Source organism: Rousettus aegyptiacus, unplaced genomic scaffold (assembly GCF_014176215.1).
Source record: "Rousettus aegyptiacus isolate mRouAeg1 unplaced genomic scaffold, mRouAeg1.p scaffold_m13_p_15, whole genome shotgun sequence".
Classification (NCBI taxonomy): Eukaryota; Metazoa; Chordata; class Mammalia; order Chiroptera; family Pteropodidae; genus Rousettus; species Rousettus aegyptiacus.
In genome coordinates, this window is record NW_023416290.1 from 53,256,294 (window position 1) to 53,275,219 (window position 18,926).

Sequence of the window (18,926 nt, forward strand, 5' to 3'; positions counted from 1 at the left end):
GATGAGGGGACCAGCTCAGGTGTAACTCCATGCACACATGCCTTAAGAGAGTTTGGCATAGACAAGAAGTTGCAAATCAGGACAATGACCACTGCTGTCTGACTCCTGTGCCCGATTTAAGTCCAGACCGAGCCGCTGGCCCACTGGGGCCGGCAGTCCGCACATTATTTGCTTGGTGATAATCTTTAGTTATGCTGTTCAATTTCCTTGTTACGTGCACCTGCTTGGCCTCTCCGAGTAACCCGGAAGCACTGTGACAGCCGGTGTGCGGGACCTGACAAGTCCTGGGTGCAAATCCTGAGGCGCTTAGCCACGTTGGCCGGTGGGCTCTTTCTGAGCGTTGGGCGGGGTCGTTGTTATCTACGGTTCACACTTGAAGCTCAGAGAGAAAAGACATTTAATGTTACTCACTGAGGCAGGGACAGAGGTGGAATTCGAACCCGGTGGTTCTGTCACTCCAAACCATGACCTTTCCCATGCACTGTCCAGTTCGAAGCCCGTTTGGAGGTCAGGGCTGCCATACGGATCCTCTCAGTTCTTGCTCTCCTGGCTCGTTTCCTGGTCTCTCAAGCTCAGCCTCTTTCACGCCAGGCTGAAGCCATGGAAATCCCTGGCTTTGTAACCTCCTCCCTGGGGGTTTACAAGGAGCAGGTCCATCTGGAGAAGGACTGTGTCTTTGCATAGGGGCAGGTGGGGTCCACCGCTCCTTTTGGGCCTCCCCCCATCATTCTGGAAATGGTGCCAGCCTCGGTTTATCAGCTGGGGCTGAGAAAGGGATGGCAGTGAGCGGATGTGGCCGAAGTTAAAAATCGCCGCGCTTTCCAAGAAAAGTACGTGGCCGCACGTGGCATCAGGCCCCCGGTGAGGCCCCGTACCAGGACGGAGAAGCCTGAAGCACATGGCGTTTCCTCCTGGCCAAAGATGAAGCTTCCTCATTTCCAGGGGCTGTATCGATCCCGCACGGCGCGCGGGCAGCTACTCCAGATGAAGGAGAGACGCCCCAGCGTTCGCAGAGCCTTGGGCTGTGAACTCAGGGGCTTGCCCTGTGGTTATATCCTGCGGCTCCCAAAATACATGCTTGAGAACTCCGCGGCCGTTGTCAGGTGGTACCGTCGCCGTGCAGCGGAACCCGCCTCCCAGCCTACAGAGGGTGCTCCCGCCTTGTGTCTCCCTGGAGCAGCTCCTCCCTGTGGCGAGGTGGGCAGAGTGGGCGTCACGCCCAGTTGATGGACGGGGAAACCGAGGCTGGGCGGGGTTCAGCGACGCGAGGGCGTGTGATGGCGTGCAAGCCCCTTCTCTTTTCAGATGTTTATCTGTCCGTCGGGGAGGGAGGATCGGCGGTGAGGTTGTCCTTCTTGCTTCATCTCTGCCTCTGTCAAGCCTTCATGGTTATCGAGAGGAAAGAGCTGGTCTGTCTCAGCTACACGGAAGTTCTCCCCGCACCTACCTTCCCAGTTACCACATGCGTTCGGAGTTCCCTGGTACAGGGGTGGGGACCAGCACCGCGGATCTGCACCCTCCTCTGGGAAGGAAGGTGCAGCAGCCACCGGCACCCATGCTTAGTGGACAGGGAAGGCCGAAGAAAGGCCAGAGGTGGACAGGGGTGGCCCATGGGGCGGGTTGACTGGAGAAAGGCCACGTTCGGAGGCGTCAGGCTGAGCCACATGAGGGTCCCAGCACTGCTGGGCTCTGCAAAGCCTCCCGGAGGTTCTCAGAGTCGTAGCTGACCACACTTCAGGGAGCTTTGTCTCAAGGTGCTTGGGGACACACCAGCCATCATGAGCTGCATGGCAGGTGGCCCTCTTGGTGCTAGCATTTTATCACTAAGGACTGAGATTTGGAGACATCGAATGGGTTGCCCAAGGCCATGTGCTAATAAGAGATGGTGGAGACTGGCTCAGGGCCAAGTTGAAGGGTCTGTACATTTCCCACACACTTCCCAGATCTCGGGGACCAGGAGGAAAGGAAGAAGGAGAGTTTAGCTTTGCTTTGCTTTTCCTTCCTTCCTTCCTTCCTTCCTTCCCTTCCTTCCCTTCCTTCCCTTCCTTCCCTTCCTTCCCTTCCTTCCCTTCCTTCCCTTTCTTTCCTTTCTTTCCTTTCTTTCCTTTCTTTTCTTTTTCTTTTGTCCAAGGTTCCATACCCGCTGGAACCACTGTTTTTCACCTCTCCCTCGGTCTCCCTGGGGGTGATTTTCAGAATATTTAGACCTGGGTAATTGGGCTGTGTGGCGCCAGGGTTGGGAGCCTCCTGGCTTTCCAGGCTGGCGCTGCCTTTCGAGGAGGTCTGGGGAGGAGACGGGGGTGTGTGGCTCCAGGGGACAGGCCCAGATAGTGGGATAAGAGTTGTCCTCTTGGGGAAAGCAGCTCCTTATCAACTGCTGTGAAAGACTTCAGTCTTTCTGGGATAATATTTTTACTGCCATCATCCAGGCTCCGGAAGGATAGAAATTTCCCCTTAGTTTTCCTGAGATAAATTGCAATTGTACTGTTTTATATTTTTATTCTTTTTAAAAAATTTTTAAATTTTTAATTTATTTTTATTTTTATTCTTTTTTAAAAAAATCAATTTCAGTTATTTGAAATGATAACAAATTTGGTCTATGAGCATGCCACCCTGAACAAACCCGATCCTGTTTGATCTTGGAAGTTAAGCAGGGTCGGGCCTGGTTAGTACTTGGATGGGAGACCACCTAGGAAGACCAGGTGCTGTAGGCATAAAAAATAAAAAATAAAGAATTGTTAGCTGGCAAGATTTTTGCAATCTGTGAAGTCAACCAAGGATTGTCTTGCCTAAAAATAAATAAATAAACAAACAAATAAATAATAAACATTATAACATATTAAAAAAAATCAAACTCTCAGTAGGTAAGTCCAAACGCATCGCTCCTGGGAACTCGATTTAGCATCGTTCTTCCATGAGACAGTACAGCAGGGAGGTGGGCCCATAGGTCCCTGGAGCCCACCTGCCGCCCTCAGGTCCTGGCCGTGCCCCTTGCTGGCTGTGTGGCCCGAGGCACTGTGATTCATCTTATCCTCTGTCCCCCTGCGTGTGGCTACGAATGCCACAGAGCCTTAGTTTTCTATGGCTGCCGTAATGAGTTACCTCACACTGAGTGCTCGCACAGCACTAATTTATTGCTGTGCAGGTCTGTAGGTCAGAAGCCTGACCCACGTCTCACTGGGCTTAGATCAAGGTGCCTGCAGGCCGTGTTCCTCTCCAGAGACTCTAGGGAGGGCCTGTTTCCTTGGTCGTGCCACTCGTTGGCAGGATTCGTTCCTTGTGGTTGCAGGACTGAGGTGCCCACTTCCTTGCTGGCTGTCGGGCGAGATCGCGATCTCGTTTCTAGAGGCTGCTCGCATTCCTTGGCTGGCAGCTTCCTCCCTCCATGATCACATCTCCTCGTGGCAGGTCTAGTCCCTTTCATGCTTCCAATCTCCTTCTTATCTCTCTGCTCCCAGCCTGGAAAGGTTCTTTGATCTTACAGACTGGTGTGATGATGAGGCGAGGCTCACCCTGACAATCTAGAATAATCCTCACCTCAAAGTCCTTAACTCAATCCCATCTGCAAAGTTCCCTGCGTGTGGGAGATAACATACAACAGGCTCTGGGAATTGGGGCATGGAGAATTCTTTCTCTCTCTCTCTCTCTCTCTCTCTCTCTCTCTTTTTTGGAGGAAGGGATAATTCTGCCCACCATACCTTAAACGTTGTTGTGGGGATTAAGGTAATTGATACATGTAAGGTGCTTAAAATATTAGGTCGAACCCTACGAAATTTGTCAGCATTCAGCTGTTGATTGGTAAAAGCGTCTCGCCTGTCGTAAATCCTCGGCGAATGTTCACTGTCATTATTCTAGTGGTGGAAACACCATGCTTTGTTTAGCCAGCTCACCAGTGTCCTGGTTTCCTATTGTCGAGTATTAGTTTTTACAAGTTGCTAATATTGTTATTTTGGCATTATAATGTTTATGTGACTGTCCCGATGTACTTCTTGATCATCACGTTTTCGCAAACCGCGGTCTCATGATTTTGAGTGCGTTCCCTCTTTCCTCTCTGCCGCCCTTCTTCCTGCCAGGCTTCATCCACGGCTCCTGCCTCGGCCTCCGGCTGGCCCAGAACGGCCGCCTTCCAGTGCCAGCTCGGGACCATTGAGCCCCTGTTTGAGCCCCTTCCCAAGGGCAGTCCGAGCCCCACGTTCCCACACCCGCAGACTTCCAGCCGCCCTTGGAGTGTGCTTCTGTGTCCCCAACTCTGCAACTCCCCGAGCGTGGTTCTCAGTAGACTTAACACAGAGAGGCTTAGGCCGGACACTTTCTCCTGCCAGCTCCTGCCGTTTGGAGGCCTCATCTCTGCTTGTGGATGTGGGTGGAATCTCTGAGGATTTGCACAATCCTCCTAAAGTGGTCGAGCTGGCTTCTCAACTCACCTTTGTCTGCCTGTGACTAAAGGAAAGGATTCAGATGCAGTTCTGCTCTTACTACCCGTAATTACCTCTCATTACTGCTTCCTCTCCTGTGTGTGAGTACTCAGCAGGCGAGGGGACCCACCTAATTTACATCTTTGGGTATCAAAGCTGATGTCACTCGCCTTCTCCTCCCCTAAGGCTCAATAACTGTGCTCACGGTGTATGTGGTTACCCGTTCCACAGGCGGTGAAACTGAGGCCCAGACACGCACAGGTTTCTCTTGAGGTCAGAGCATATGTTAGTGACCAGATTTAGTGACAGTGACCTGGTGACGAGTTTGCAGCAGAGCTGGGTTCACATTCTAACTCGTCTTACCTGGTGGCGCTTTCGCGGCCAGTCGCTTTGTTTCAGGGCCTCCGGCTTTATCGCCTTTCTCTGGGGAAAGGCTGGTGGGATCAAATCCTGTTTTGAAGCTGTCATTGATTCTCCTACTTTAGCTACTGTGCAGGTGGCCACTGTCCTGGGGTGGCCCCGGAGGACACGAGCACAGAGCTGCCGAGCCTGACAGTGAGATCCGTAAGCCGACCTCTTACCTGCGGTTATCATGCTCGGGAACTGGGCCTGACTCGGGGTCTCCTGTCAGCTCGGTGACCTGTGTTCCCAGCGCTCGTTTAATTCTGTCCGAAGCCTGTCTCCTGAGGTTCCGAAGGCAGGGAAAGTGCTATCGTGGGGCCTTGGGCCTGAAGTCCTGGACACGTCCCGGGCATAAAAGGCCAGTGGCCTTCCCAACCCATCCAGTGGCTCTGTGACATGCCACCTGTCCCCTTGGGGCGAAGGCAGTTGAGTCTTTCATTTCACAGAAAGTGTCCCTTCCATTGGCGCCACCCCCAGACCCAGCCCAGGCTCTGACACGCAGGACGTAGGGAGTCGGTGACCCTCACGCAGGTCTGGTTTCTGGCCAGTTCGGGGAGGCTTCAGTGGGTTTGCTAGCCACAGGGATGGTCCGTGTTAGGCTGTCGTGCCGATGAGTAGATGCTATTTGATTGTATTAAGCCGTAGAGAAGTTCTCCCTGTATGAAATAAAGGACATGGAGGAGCTGAGAAGGCAAGTGCAGGGTCAAGTGCAGGGTCTAGGGCAGGGTCTAGGGCAGGGCCCCTCAGCATTGCGCCGAGTGGTTGGGTCACGGTAGGGCTGTCCTGTGCACCGTAGGGTGTCTGCAGCATCCCTGGGCTGTACCCAGCAGATGCCGGTAGCGTGGCTGCCTGACCTGGCCCCCAGGTGTGCTAACCAAAACGTTCCCGGACATCGCCAAACGTTCCCTTGGTGGGGAGGCAGAGTCATTCTCGGCTGATTGTCCTAGAGAGCCATCGTGTCACCCCAGCTGGTCCCCCTGACACGGTCTCTTCCCCAGAGACTGGACGCAGAAAAGCTGACAGGCAGCTTGGTTTGGGGACGAGGATACTGGATTAAGTGTCGGAAGTGCATTTCACGCCGAAGGCGTAGGACGAGCGTTCTTTCGTTTCTTGGCTGTGTGACCTTGAGCACATTACTCAACATTTTACGTTGTCCTCCTCCGTAAAAGAGAAAAGGTAACCCCGTGCCCGTCAGGACTTCTGTGTCATTAGAGATGAAATGGTCAAGTGCCTCAGATTCTGCAGGCTCTATATAAAAAGTAAGTGCCGAGCTCGGGGCCGGTAATGGAAAGCGCATTCGGCTCCCGTGCGAGGCCTTGGACCGTTTTCCTGGTTAATTGTAGGGAGGGGAGTGTAAGTCGTCAGGGTCTCAGCGGTGAAGCCGGTGCGGCTCGGGGGCTGAGCCTGGGCAGTGGTTCGAAGAGGCCGCAGGCTCCATTTCTGCCTCGGCCAACTTTCTGGCCACGTGACCATGCTCAGATTTCATCACCTCAGCTTATTCTCCTTGAAATGGGGACAGTAAGAGTACCGGCTCCCAGGGTGCTGTGAGGCGTCAGTGGAATCGTGGGTAGAAGCTGCTCGCCATCCTTCTTGTCTCGTTCTCCGTTGGATACTGGACTGTGCCCCTCACCGGCCCTGAGGCGGCTTGTCTGGGACGTTTCCCTGGGAATCGGGTGCAGTGGAGTGGGGGATTCCCCTCTGGCTCCCTGGGTCCCCACACCTAAGGCATGGTTCTCACCTGCTCCTGTCATTCTGGTTCAGCTTACCGAAATGGCCGTAGCGGGGAGGGCACAGAGCACCCAGGGGTGGGTGCCTGCACGGGCTGGTCCTCCTTAATCTGGATCCCCCTGCCACAGCAGCCCCGTGTTTGTTACGGTGATGATCCGACTTCCATTCTGGGGTATCAGGCTTTCGTGGCGGGGAAGGAGGGACCCCACATGGAGACAAAGGCAGTCCGCTCGTCGCCTGCTGCTGATACCCAGGGAGGAGATGCCGGCCGCAGGAATCGTGGCCAGATGGCCAACAGGATGCCTTGTTGGTAACAGTCCACGCCGCCCCTTTCAAGCGGTTTTAAGACCAATTTGGTAACTCGATTTGGAAAGTGGTATCGATGACTCGGAGGACGCAGGCTGCTCATTAGCCGCCTTCTGGGCCCAGCCAATTAGGTTAAGTGGGATGAAATCGGCTTGTCCCCTCCCCAGGCTCCTGGCTGCGGTCCAGGCACCATTGTAACGGGAACCTCTCCTGGGCAAAGGACGCTGAGAAGCTTTCCGGGGGAGCCTGGGCTCTGTTTTCACATGCGAATTCCGTTTTCCCCTGGAGGGCAGTGCAATGGGCTGATAAAACCTAAAAAGGAACCTGGAGTGGGTGAGTGAGGACGGGGAGGGGAGGGAAGGGGAGGGGAGGGCAGAAGACAATGAGCAGCGGCAGTCGGGAGCATTTTTCCGGGGCCAGCTATCCTCCCCGGCCGACGAGTGCTGTGCTCGATGCCTGCCTTCTGTTCTTTGCTTTTCTCTTTCCTTTTCTCTCCCCTTTTCCCTCCACCCTCCTCTCCTTCTTGCCCCTTTCCTTTTCCCCTGCATTATGAACAGTGCCGTGCGCACCCTCACACGCCGTGGGCACCCGTAAAGACCCCTCTGGGCTGCAGGCCCTGAGGCGACATCGCTTCCTCTGAGGCCGGCGAACATTCTCCGCTTTACGGTCGCGACCAAACCGCTTTCCCGAGCAGCCGCTTTGCCCTTGCTCTCGTGGCACACGGGAGCCCCGTTTCCCCCGCCATGTAACCCACATGCAGCACGTCCGATTCGCGCCTTTTTGCCAGTCTGGTGGGCGAAGGGCAGTTTCTGGCAGTTTCCACAGCGGGATGACGGCTGGGGGCCTGGGCCGCCTGGCCTCATGCTCACGCCTGCCCGTGAGGAAGGACCCCAGGACAGCCTGAATCCTTGCATCCGTCCCCGGCCCGGCCCCTGGGAAGGTTGGCAGGGCTCATCCCTTCTCACCTGCCAGTGACCGTCCTTCCCAGGTCTCTCGTGCTGTCGGGGGTATCAGTTTTGGCCCTGCCGCTAAGCAGTTTTCTCTACCGTTTAGCCCTAGTGAGTTCTGAATCCTTTGGGAAACTATCACATCGTTGTTTCCATGCATTCAGTTTTTCCTTTCCAACTAAACAGTTACTGAGCATCTTTTTCAGCGCAGGATGTAGAAGCGAAGAACCCGGCTTGTACGCGGGCTTCTCGGACCCTGGCTGCCCTTTGTCGGCTCTGTGGCCCAGGGAGAGAGACCTGTGCCTTCTGGGCCTCGTCTGTTTCTCTGTGCTAAAGGCCTAAAGCTCTCAACTGAACAAGAGAAAGACTAATACACAAGATGAAAGCATTGCGTGAGGCAGAGCCGGCTGGGAGGCTGATGCAGATCCCCGCAAAGGCCCTCTCTAGGCCAAACTGCCACTGGCCTGCTTGGGCACAGGCCTGCCGTTGCTTGAGTTTGGCAGCCAGATAGAAAGTGCATAGAAAGAACTTAGGGTGATCAGTCTTGGGTGTCCACCCAAACTTGTCAAAGGGTTACGGTGTACCAGTTATTACACCATCAATTTTTATCGAGTCTCTAATATAAGTTAGACGCTGTCCCGAGTGTTGGGGGTAAAACGGCAAGCAAAACAGATGTGCTTTCTGTCCTCGTGAGGCCTGGCGTCTAGTGGGAGAAAGCAGCAAAGGGTTAAGGATGGGTGGGAAGTCGCAGTCAGTGCTGAGAAAGCATCTTCAGTCTCCCGGATGCTTCCAGGTTAACCTTGTCACGGTGGAGAGGAAGGCTGGCAATCTCTATTGCCTCGGGGACTGCCGGGTATCTCTGACAGAATGCTCATTCCTACGGAGAAGAAAGAAAAACGACCACGGAGAGATGGTGGCAATAATATTACACAGGAATGAAAAAGAAAAAAAAAAAAAAAAACAACCAGCTCACATTTCTTGAGCGCTCACTGTGCGCCAGGCCCCCCTGGTAAGTGCCTTCTACAATTAAGGTAGGGGGTATTCTCATTCTGTAGACGGGAGCACTGACTATAGAGTGGCAGCCTCTCCACGGAGTCGGTGCACAGGGGCCGAAGTTCGGGAATGGCGCCCTTCTTCTGTCTCAAAGTGTCCGTGGCTGGCGCCATGCTGCTGCAACTGGAGAGTCCCGGAAAAGCCAGCCCCAGCGCTCTGTCCTACCTGTACCGGTCAGCCTGCGTCTGACTCAAGGTCACGACGCTCTCCTTCTAACATTTTCATCTTGCTCTCGAATTCCTTTAAGCCCTGGTAAGGATTCTCTTCATTTATAGAGTGAATATTTTTTAAGATGTGGACTCTCTGTTTTCACGATGGCCTTGCAAAGTTAGACCCAGGGTCCTCTTCCCACGATGTGCCTCTCGTTTATGACAAAGGGGGCTCTGTCCTCGAGGGCCTGTCGCCTGGCAGGTCCTGGATCTTCTCTCATAACAGCTCAGTGGGCGGGGCTTTTCCTCAGGGAGCTTGGGTAGCGCACCCAAAGTCACACCTCTGGGTTGGATGAATTCAAAGCCACGAATGTCTGGCTTTTAATGCTCGGACTCATTCCCTTATTGAGAAAGAATCGGGCAAAGAATGGCACATGAAGTTGGTCGAAGCAAAGACGCCACACATCGCTGTTGCCCGAAGGCCGGTTGAAACTCCCCGGGCAGAAGTCAGCCCTCCGGAGGCCGTTCGTCCTGGAATCCTGTGGTCCGTCCTGTGCGACTGCTCTTCCCGCGGTGTCTTCTCAGCAAGTAGGGGCCGATGTAGCACTGAGACCCCGTGCCCGGTCTCCTGATCACTGCGCGGTCGGTCGCTTCTGAGTGTGCCAAGGAACCAGAGAAGTGCCCTGGGGACGTGCCGAAGGTAGACCCCCGGGACCAGAACTTAACGTTTCGGCCTTGTATTCGGGGAGCGTGGACCCCAGGAGCTGTGTGTCTGTCTGTCTGTCTGTCATTCTCCCCCTCCCTTCGCTGGGCCCCAGCCTCTCCTTCGCCGTTACCCCCATCGGCCTCCTCTCACTATTGATTCTGCCCCCTCATCCCTGGTCTTAACTGACTTTGGCGAATGTCCCAGAGCTCAGCCTGGCGCCCAGACCTGCTGCGCTATCTTAGCACCTCGCGTGGTTAAATAAACAGAGGGCGGCTTCTCTTAAATGACACGTGCCCGTCACCCTGTCCTTTCCTTCCTGGCTCTGTCCCCATCGGTTCCGGGGGTTCGGGAGCATCTGCCCCTTTTACAAAGCATCTCTCATCGCTGACCAGTGAGCATCAGGCCCCAGGGGCGAGGCGGCCAGCGCTGGCTCTGGAGTTACCCAGGCCTTACGGTAAAAATGCATCACCCTGACCGTGGGCCAAGCGAGGCCTTGCCGCGGCCCCGCCCTGGCCCAGCAGTGGGACCTTGCTGGCCGCCAGCCTTCCTCACAGGTCAGAGCGATTCTCCTCTCCTCGTTCAGGCCGAGGCCAACCCCCTCATCCCAACAGCCCAGGTTCGGGAAAAAGCTTCGTGGCGTAGGATGTGGACTTTCCCTCCCGCTTAAATCATGGCGGCGGCTCTCACTGGCTGAGCACTTACTATGTGTCAGACACCGCGCCAAAGCACTATACTCTTGTTTAGTCCTCTTAATAAACCCCGGGCAGGTGCTCCCTTCATCTCCCTCTTACTGACAAGGACGCCAGCTCAGTCAGCTCCATCAGTGCAAACATCGGAAAGCAGCTCACCTGGATCAGGTGCTGCCGTGTACCTGGTTAACTCGCAGGAACCCTGCAGCAGGCCTGTTTCACAGATGGGATGGAGAGCTGGGCATGTCCAGGTCCCCTGGCTCACATTTATGGTCTACTGTTGAGCCCTTGGTCACAGAACTGCGTCAAAACGTGAGGGACCGTGAGCAGAGTTTCCTGAGTTGACCCGACTGGCACCCCATCCAGAGCCCTGCCTTTGCCCACGGCTCCACGCCACCTCCTCGGGGTGGACGGACATCCCTGCCTCCTCAGTTGGGCACCAGGCAAAGGGCTGTGTATTTGCCAGGAACAGAGAGAAAATTTGCGTAAGGGACCCTTGGGAGAAGAGCTTCCGAAGGGCAGGAGGAGATGGCTGGGGGTCACTTCGGGGCCGAGATGATCACCAGAGCTGGAAGTGGACCTGGGCGGGACTGGCCTTCGCCCAGGAGGGCCCGAGCCTCTTTTTCCTTTGCACGCGGCCCAGCCTCAGGCCACCACCTGGGCCCTGTCAGTGGCTTTCCTGGGGTCCACAGTCCCTCCTCCCCCCCTGTCTTCCGCAGGGACCTGGAGGAGCTCCCTCCGTCAGGGGGGTAGGGGGCGAGGACGGTTACTGCCTGCTCAGCGCTTTCACAGTTCACGAAGCATTTCACAGACGTGATCTCATTTTGTTGAGCAATCGTGTGGGAACGTAAGCCCCCGTCAGACTGAAGGGGAACCGGGATTTCCGCGGGGAGGGGAAGCGTTGGCCTGGGAGCGAGCCCTGCTCTTCCTGTCCCAGCACGCTGCCGAGCTTAGGGGGTCCCAAAGTGGGGGGGGGGCTCCCTGCACAGGACTGGGACTGTCCGGGGCTGTGTCGTCCTTGGACCTGAGCCCCAGCGGTGCCCTTGGGAGCGGGGCTGCAGGTAGGAAGCCCAGGAGAGGCCAGTGGGTGGGATTAAAACCCGCCTCAGCATAATCAGAAGGAAGATGGTGTCACAGGGTGTGGCCAACGTTTCAGGGACTTCAGGAGGTCACAGAGCGGCCTTGAGACTGGAGCTGGATGAAGACTCCCAGGAGGAGACCTGGAAAGGTGTATAACGGGGGTGCGGGAGTAGCCGCAGCGGCCATCCTGGGTGATCCGATGCCGAGACCGCCGGAACCCCGCGGTCCTCACTGCGCCGGGCCCCGCATGGCCCTCCGGGGGAGAACCGACGGCTGATGTTACAGACTGGGAAGCACATCCAGGATTCTGATCCCAAACCTTCCTGCCTCCTGCCCCGCTCTGCTCCTTAGATAAACTAATACAGAATCAAGAAATAGATGGCGGGTCTTTGCTGCCCAGGCAGGCCGAGAAAGGCTGCCCGAGCTCCCGTGTGTCAGGGGAGGCCGGGGAGCCCGCAGTTTCACTGTCTCAGCAGAGGTGGTGGAACCTGTTAGCCTGCCTCAGAAGCTAATAAAAAACATCCCAGTGAGATCACGTCTGTTGCAGCCCTTTGAGCTCCCTGAGCCGAGGCTGTATTAACACACGCTGTCTGGATGGCTTACTCAGCAAAAAGTCCCCCGGCCGCGGAGCCCGACTCCCTCCTTCCAGCCGCCTTCTTTCCTTACACTTTTTATTTGATGCTTCCTCTGCCTCTTGAAGACCTGCCAACTTTTTGTTAACCTGCTCTCCTAGAAGGAACTGGCGTTTTTGGAGGTGCTCATTTGGCGCTAACCCTTTTTTATCCATCGACTCCTTTAAACCTTACAGCCATCCTGTGCAGCAGGATGCACGTCTGTCCCCATTTTCAGGCGAGGCCTCCGAGGCTCGGATGGGGGACGTCGGCAAGACGACGTGGCTTAGCGTGGCGAGCGGGGTCTGCTCCCAGGTTGGGTTTTGACCTGGCCATGTCTGCGTTCTTCAGATCATTCTTCTTTAACTGGAGGAGGGGAAGGGCCCGCCTGGAATTTGGCCCTGAGCTGTTGGCGATGCCGTGTTGTTTATTTTTGCTGTCAAGGCTGAGCCAGGTCATCTCTGGTCTCTCTGTGGTTCTGGAGAATATTGGCCCTGATCTTCTGAGAGGTTACCTGACCGGCCTCTTTGTGCAGAAATGTCTTTATCTGAGTTAGGCGGGCCTTGAGGTTGGAAGGACTGGGCTGTGGCTTGCCCCGAGACCCTGACCTGGCCTCAAGTCTGCCGTTCCCGTACACAAAATGCGGGCATTTCGGAATACCTTTCTCAGAGGGTGGCTGTGGAAATAGTGGCAGAATTGTAAATAATAGCTAACGTTATTCTGGTATTTGGTATGTGCCACCACTTTTCCAGAAACGTCCAGTGTTTGGTCTGGTGGAAGTAGACTGCCCGCACTCATCCTAAGCTTCCTCAGAGATATGTTGAACAGGTAATTTGCTCCCATTTTACAGATAAGGAAGTTGAGGTTAAAGTTCGAAGTTACAGATTGGGACGGAAACCCAGATCTCCTGACTTCAGAGAAAGAAACGTTTTTTTTAAAAAACCTTCCCCCATTAAAAAAAAAACCTGTTGAGCCCATTTCCAGGTGGATTTCTTAGATGACCAGCTCTCATTTTTTGACTACAGCCCAGATAGGTGCCTGGCCCACCTCTTCTTCCCAGCGGAGTGTCAGCTGCAGGAGGTACCTTCCTAAAGGTGGAGCTTGGCCGGAAGGGGCGGGGGTAGTTGTAGGACTTAGGAGTAACCACCTGTCCAACTTCAAATATTAATAATCATGAATAACTCTTCATTACTAGAAAATAGACCACAAACATGCAAAAGTGAAAACAAGAAATGGGCTGTCGTCATCCTTGGCAAGGACCCAAGAAGCGACTTGCCTTTGAAGGTCAAGCTCTTAGCCTGCCTTGCGGGCCTCAGAACATTCTTGAAGAGTCGTTCTTAGAGGTGGCGGGGGTCTAGGATCGTCGTAACTTGGGGGAATTGTTTTTCAGTGACCTAGTATCTAGTTGTGGTTGTGCATCCGCTGTGACTTATACTCAGCGTGCACCGGCTCCTGCACGTGTGTGTCCTCGGGCCCCGCAGAGCCCCTCCCAGAGGGAAGGGTTGCCTGGTGGCCCCGGCCCGTGCTCTATGTGTGTCAGCACATCCGGTCCTTCACCCAGCCCCCTGGCGACAGTCCCCCAGGGGCCTCGTCCCTCACTCGAAGCGTCTGGGGAGAGTTTCTGTGTGTCTGAACTCAGGGTGCTCGGGCATTTTAGAAAGGAAGCTCCATGCGGATATCATACCCTGTGTTATGTAGGCTGTACTGTGCCCCTGTGCATTCACACGTTGGAGCCTTAAACCCCAGAACCTCAGAAGGTGGCTGTGTCTGAAGGGAGAGCCTTTAATGAGGTGAGCTAGTTAAAATGAGGCCATTAGGGTGGCCCCAGTTTAGCCTGACCGGTGTCCTTATGGGGAAGGGCCATGCGGGGCTGCGGAGAAGACGGCCGTGTGCAGGCTGAGGCGAGCGGCCGCAGGAGGAACCGACCCTGCCGGCACCTTGACCTTGGACCTCCGCCCTCCAGAACTGCCAGCAAGTAAATTTCTGTTGTGAAGGTATTGTGTTACAGCCGCCGTGGCAGGCTCACATGCCCTGTGGCGGGGGCGATGCCGTGAACCAAGCTCTCACAGTTCTGCAGGGAAGCGCATTAATTTCATACAAAGAGGGATAAACAAAATTGATAAATAGCTTCATGCTCGTTCAGGTCAAGGTTCAAAGTTACCAAAAAATACTCATCCTAAGGGCGTCTTAGATTCTGGAATGGTGCATAAGAGTCTGTATTGTCATCATTTCTGTTTTGCAGATAGAAATCCAAGCTCAAAGAGGCTTAGCGACTTGCCCAAGATACCTAGTTCGTTTGTGCAAGGGCCGGATTTGCGCTGTGTGGTTCGGCTCCAGAGCTGTGAATTCACCCACTGCCCTGTACCACGTCTTCACAGCGATTGCCCTGGACAGTGTCCTCAGGGAGCTCAGGGTGTAGACAAGCATGTCGACAATTACAGTACGTGGCAATGGAATATGAGAAGGACGTCTGGAACCCATGTTCAAGCGGGGAGAGCCCCGGCTTTGGCCCCCCGCACTCAACTGCTGCCGCGCGAACCCAGGTGCTTTTCCCCCAAGAAGGATGGGGCCGAGCCAGGCTGCTGGGGCTGGAGTGGGAGCTGTGGCTGGAAGTGGGCCACCCGCCCTGCCCCCAGCACCGTCAAAGGCTGGCGAGGCGGGAGCAACAGCCCACTGACTGCTCTGGACAGAGGCCGGTGTGTCTGTCCAGACTGTGGGGACAGGCAGGGAGTTAGCCAAGGGAAAGGGCTGCCGCCTCTTGCCCATCTTTCCTGGCAAAGGTAAGACACAGCCCCTCAGTTGAATGTCCTCATTAAGCTCCGCATTTCTCTGCAAAAGATGAACACCGGGTCGGCTTTGAGCCAGAGCTAGAACCCACCTTTTTGCAGAAGCTCGTTTTTGTTTTTCAACTGGCTTTTTAAAAGAATCGTCATTTCATAGGCTTTACTCTCAGGGTAGCCACTATTACCATCGTCACCAACATTATCATCTTTTATTCCCCTCTGTGGAAATTAACCAGCATTACTGGCCTAGCCTGCCTGGTGCTTTAATGCTCTTCAAAGAGCTTTTTCAGCCGCCGCTTGCCTTAACTGTTGCTGTCATCCCTGTTTTGTCAACGTGGACGCTCAGGTTCAGAGACGTCGAGCAACTTGCCCCAAGTTGCACAGTGCGGGGCTGGCGGAACCCACACTCTGCTCCCAAGCCCTGGGACGGCACATAGCGACGGTCTGTGATGTGAACGCCTCCTGGGATTCGGGTTTAACATGTTCCCTCTGTGGGCCAGGAGGGCGCAGTCCCCACTTCACGGGAGGAGAGGCCGAGATGCCGGAGCAGTGACTCGCGGAGAATCACGCAGCTCACGTCCGCCGAGGTCCCCCCGCCCCCACGGGAGCGCGTGCCTTGACCGCGCGGGGTTCGAGACCTCCGCGTTCTGTGTGCTCCGGCCTCTCTGAGCCCCATCTGTGGCGCGGCGGTAAGAACGCGCTGTCGCGGACTCATGATGGGGTCGTTAGCGGTGGGAGTGTCCCCCGAGACGGTGGGAGTGTCCCCCGAGGCGGTGGGAGTGTCCCCCGAGGCGGATGCCGTGCGACCCCGCCCCTCCCTGCCCCCCGCCCCCGCCTTCTCCCCGCCCCTCCACTCTTCCTGGTGTCTGGGCCACTTCTGTCCGGTGACACCCACTCCACAGCTCTGCTTCCAGAGCCCGGCGCCCGGGGAACGAGAATCGCCGGGCAACACCGAGACGTGACGCCTTTTTTTTCCGGCGTCCGTCACCTTTGCACCCGATGCTTTCCCAGATCCCTCGTCCTGATCAAGGTGCGTGTGTAGCCCACCGATAGATACGGAGACGGGGCTGCTGCAGGCACGGTCCGGAAATGAACTAGTTTTCGCAGAAGCCCTCAGAGGCAGGTGCTGTTCCCGCTCCCCTTCTGTAGCCGAGGAAACGTAGGCCCAGGTCCCCACACTTCTCCAGCGGCACACGGCTTTTACGGGGCGGCACCAGGATTCGAACCCAGGCCGCCCGGCGTCTGTGCCCGTGCTCTGGGACGCGTTAAGCCAGCGCTTGTCTTGTTCCACGGAGGTGTTACGCAGCCGATGCTGGCGTGATCCCCAAAGCTGTACACGTGGGCGAGGGGTGGGGACAGTGGGGTGCCCCGTGGAGTTCCCCGGGTCCCTGCTGCTCCTCAGGGCAGAGCCCCAGAGTGGGTGCACATGCTCTCAGACCTCGGTGCACCTAACAGAAGGCGGGGCGGGGTGGGAGTTGGGAGCCTGGAGGGGAGGGGAGGGCCGTGGATGGGCGAGGAATCGCACCAGGGACCCACACAGTGGCTGGTCGGCTGACCGATCTAAGGGTGGGGGAGGTCGTAATTCACTCATTTAAATGAAAATAATGATTTTGCACCTACGATACCCACCTTAGCAAGCTTTATGTCTTCTTTTATTTGAGTCTCCATCTGGGGAACGACAGAGCGGGTTATGAAAATCCGTTTTTCAGATGAGAAACCGGAGACCTCACGAGAGAGGGGAACGTGTCCGAGGCTGCGCGCGGGCCAGCTAGGACTGGCCGGAGGATTCAGGATTCCGAGGCTGAAGTTCAAGTGTCTCGGCCCCTGTGATCGAGGGGTGAGTGCCGTCCACTGCTCAGCAACTGCAGGACGGCGGCTGTGCACGAGTGAGGGTCTCACGTAGCCACAGGCCGGGGTGCCCCCGTGCAGGGCCCATTGTGAGCGCAACGTGCTATCAAGCCGCGGAGCCCTCGGGCCTACCTGAGAGGCACGTACTGCCGGAGCAGGGGCGCCGAGGCCTCAGCGAGCTGCGTGCGCTTCATGCAGCTCGTCGGCCGCAGCGCCGGCATCGGAGCCCCGCCGTGGTCTGGGTCCCGCACGCCTCTCCCGGCTCCGAGCTCCGTGGAGCGGGGCGGGCGGGCGCCTCTGAGGCTCTGAGGGAGGACGGGCAGGCGGGAAGTGGGGACGTCCCCTGAGTGCTCATCCATCCGAGTGCGTTTCGTATCAGTCCTCAGACGGCTTTCTGTGTTTTGTTTTCATCGTGAATTCATGCATTTACTGGCTGTTCATCGAGCAGCCACTGTCTTCTAAGCGTGGCTAGATTCTGGACAGATAGAAGTTAAAAAAAACCTGTGCCTACAATCCTGGCAGCTCTGCTCGTTGCAAACTCCTGAGGGAAGGGAGGTAGGAAGTGAGCATCTGTTCTGCGCCAGGTCCTACTTTAGACCATGACAGACATTCTCTGTTAAGCAGCGCGGCCTGTGAAGTTCAAGGACGCTGGGAACAAGCCAGGTGGGAAATGACCGGAGTGGGTTAGAACGTGGGTCAGCCCCGCCGCGCAGGAGCCCGGCTTCTGCTTCTCCGACAGGCCCTCACCGCTTCCCTGCTGCCCTCCAGAGCAACATATAGAAGAGGCCCCTATAGAGTTTTAGAGGCCGAATTCGATTCCTGGGAGCAGGGGATTGGCATTCACTTAACAGTCCCTAAATCTTGCCCTCTCAGGTGTGTCTCACTACGCTGGCCTTCCCCCAGGTGCAGGAAGCACTTCTCAGAAGGGCGCCCCTGCACTTGGCGATTTCGTCATCTGCAGCAAACCTAGGATAACGGAAGTCCTGGAAGCTTCGCTGATTTCTTCCTGCTCGGTATTTCCCCTCGTTCTCTAGAAGGGATTGACTGACGTCGCCAGTGACAATATCAGTTCAGCTTGTCCAACCCGGCCCCTGAAATTATTATCATTCTTGCAGTTTCTAAGCTGGAGGGGCCATAAGCCCACCACCCCCTTTCTTAGGCAGAGAGGTAAATGGGGGAAATTGGGCTTCTGAGAGACGGGCCGGTTGGTCCCAGGTCACACAGCTAGAGAAGGTGGCAGGCCTACAGCAGGAACCAGGGTCAGACCGGGGTGATGCTCCCGGCCATTTGCCTGCTGGAGGGCCGTAGATAGGTGACGCCCTTCCTGGAAAGACAACAGCATGGGGACGTTGCAGATAAGGCTGCCTGGGTGTGCCTGGCAGGCCCAGAATAAAAGGATTAGCAGGAGAAGTTAGGAATCAACCTTCCTCGAGGTGGGTCCTACAGATAAGGATGCTTTTGAAGTTCAGTTGGTGGCAGATAGGATCTCTGTGCAGGAGCCTTCTGGGTGGACGCCCCCCGATAGAGAAATCAGCAGGCGGAAGGGAGAGAAAGCCCACGCGCGGATCCCCGGAGGCCTCTGCTCCTGCTTAGGGACTTCCTTCCTGTCCACGCTTGTTCTGGAGTCTGTCTCCACTTTGCAGATGCAAATACTGAGGCATAGATAATCGTTTCCTGTTTGTTTGTTTTTTGAAAACCCGATGGGGCTGTCATTGTTTCAGCTTTCTAGGACACTTGAACGCAGGGTGCTTCGCCTTCTGCGGCAGTTTAATCGCGCAAACAGGCCAGGCCCGGCCCGGTGCTGTGTCTGGAATCACAGAAACAAGGACCCCGCTCTCTTTCCCTTAGGCGACTTTTGGTCTCCTGACAGCGAGATTAAGATGAGGATCATGTAATCAAGCAGAGGGAATTAGTGCCCTGGGATACACTTTTTTATTTTTCCACTGAGAAAAATAAAAGTTTTTGAGCAGTGTTTACAATATCGTGACCAACTTCGCATACCCCTCCTCTGTGTTCTGGGCTCATTTAACAAATGTTCATTCAGCAAATTCAGACCGTGCACCTACTATGTGCTGGACACAATTTTAGGCACAGGGACACATCAAGGGGTGATCCGTTCGTGGGGGAAGCTGGTCCAGCAAGAAGTCTGTGTCGGGTCGGAAGCAGAGGTCTTTGGTCTGGCAGCCCGCTCTGCCCCCCTGGCCCTCAG

The 18,926-nt window shown here is 55.7% G+C and overlaps 1 long non-coding RNA gene and 1 pseudogene across 50 annotated transcripts in view; both read left to right on the forward strand.

Annotated features, from left to right (window-relative positions):
* LOC107506203 overlaps positions 1–18,926 on the forward strand; it is a 579,061-nt gene that overhangs the window by 82,303 nt on the left and 477,832 nt on the right. The window contains exons 5-10 of one of the 50 annotated variants that reach the window (XR_004954759.1): positions 7,019–7,184; positions 8,592–8,807; positions 8,946–13,180; positions 14,329–14,866; positions 15,370–15,558; positions 15,772–16,706. The exons of the other annotated variants lie outside the window; for them this stretch is intronic. This is a non-coding gene — a long non-coding RNA (uncharacterized LOC107506203). The remainder of the gene's footprint in view (positions 1–7,018; positions 7,185–8,591; positions 8,808–8,945; positions 13,181–14,328; positions 14,867–15,369; positions 15,559–15,771; positions 16,707–18,926) is intronic. 50 annotated transcript variants of the gene reach the window in all.
* Positions 2,596–2,714, forward strand: LOC118612351 (annotated as a pseudogene).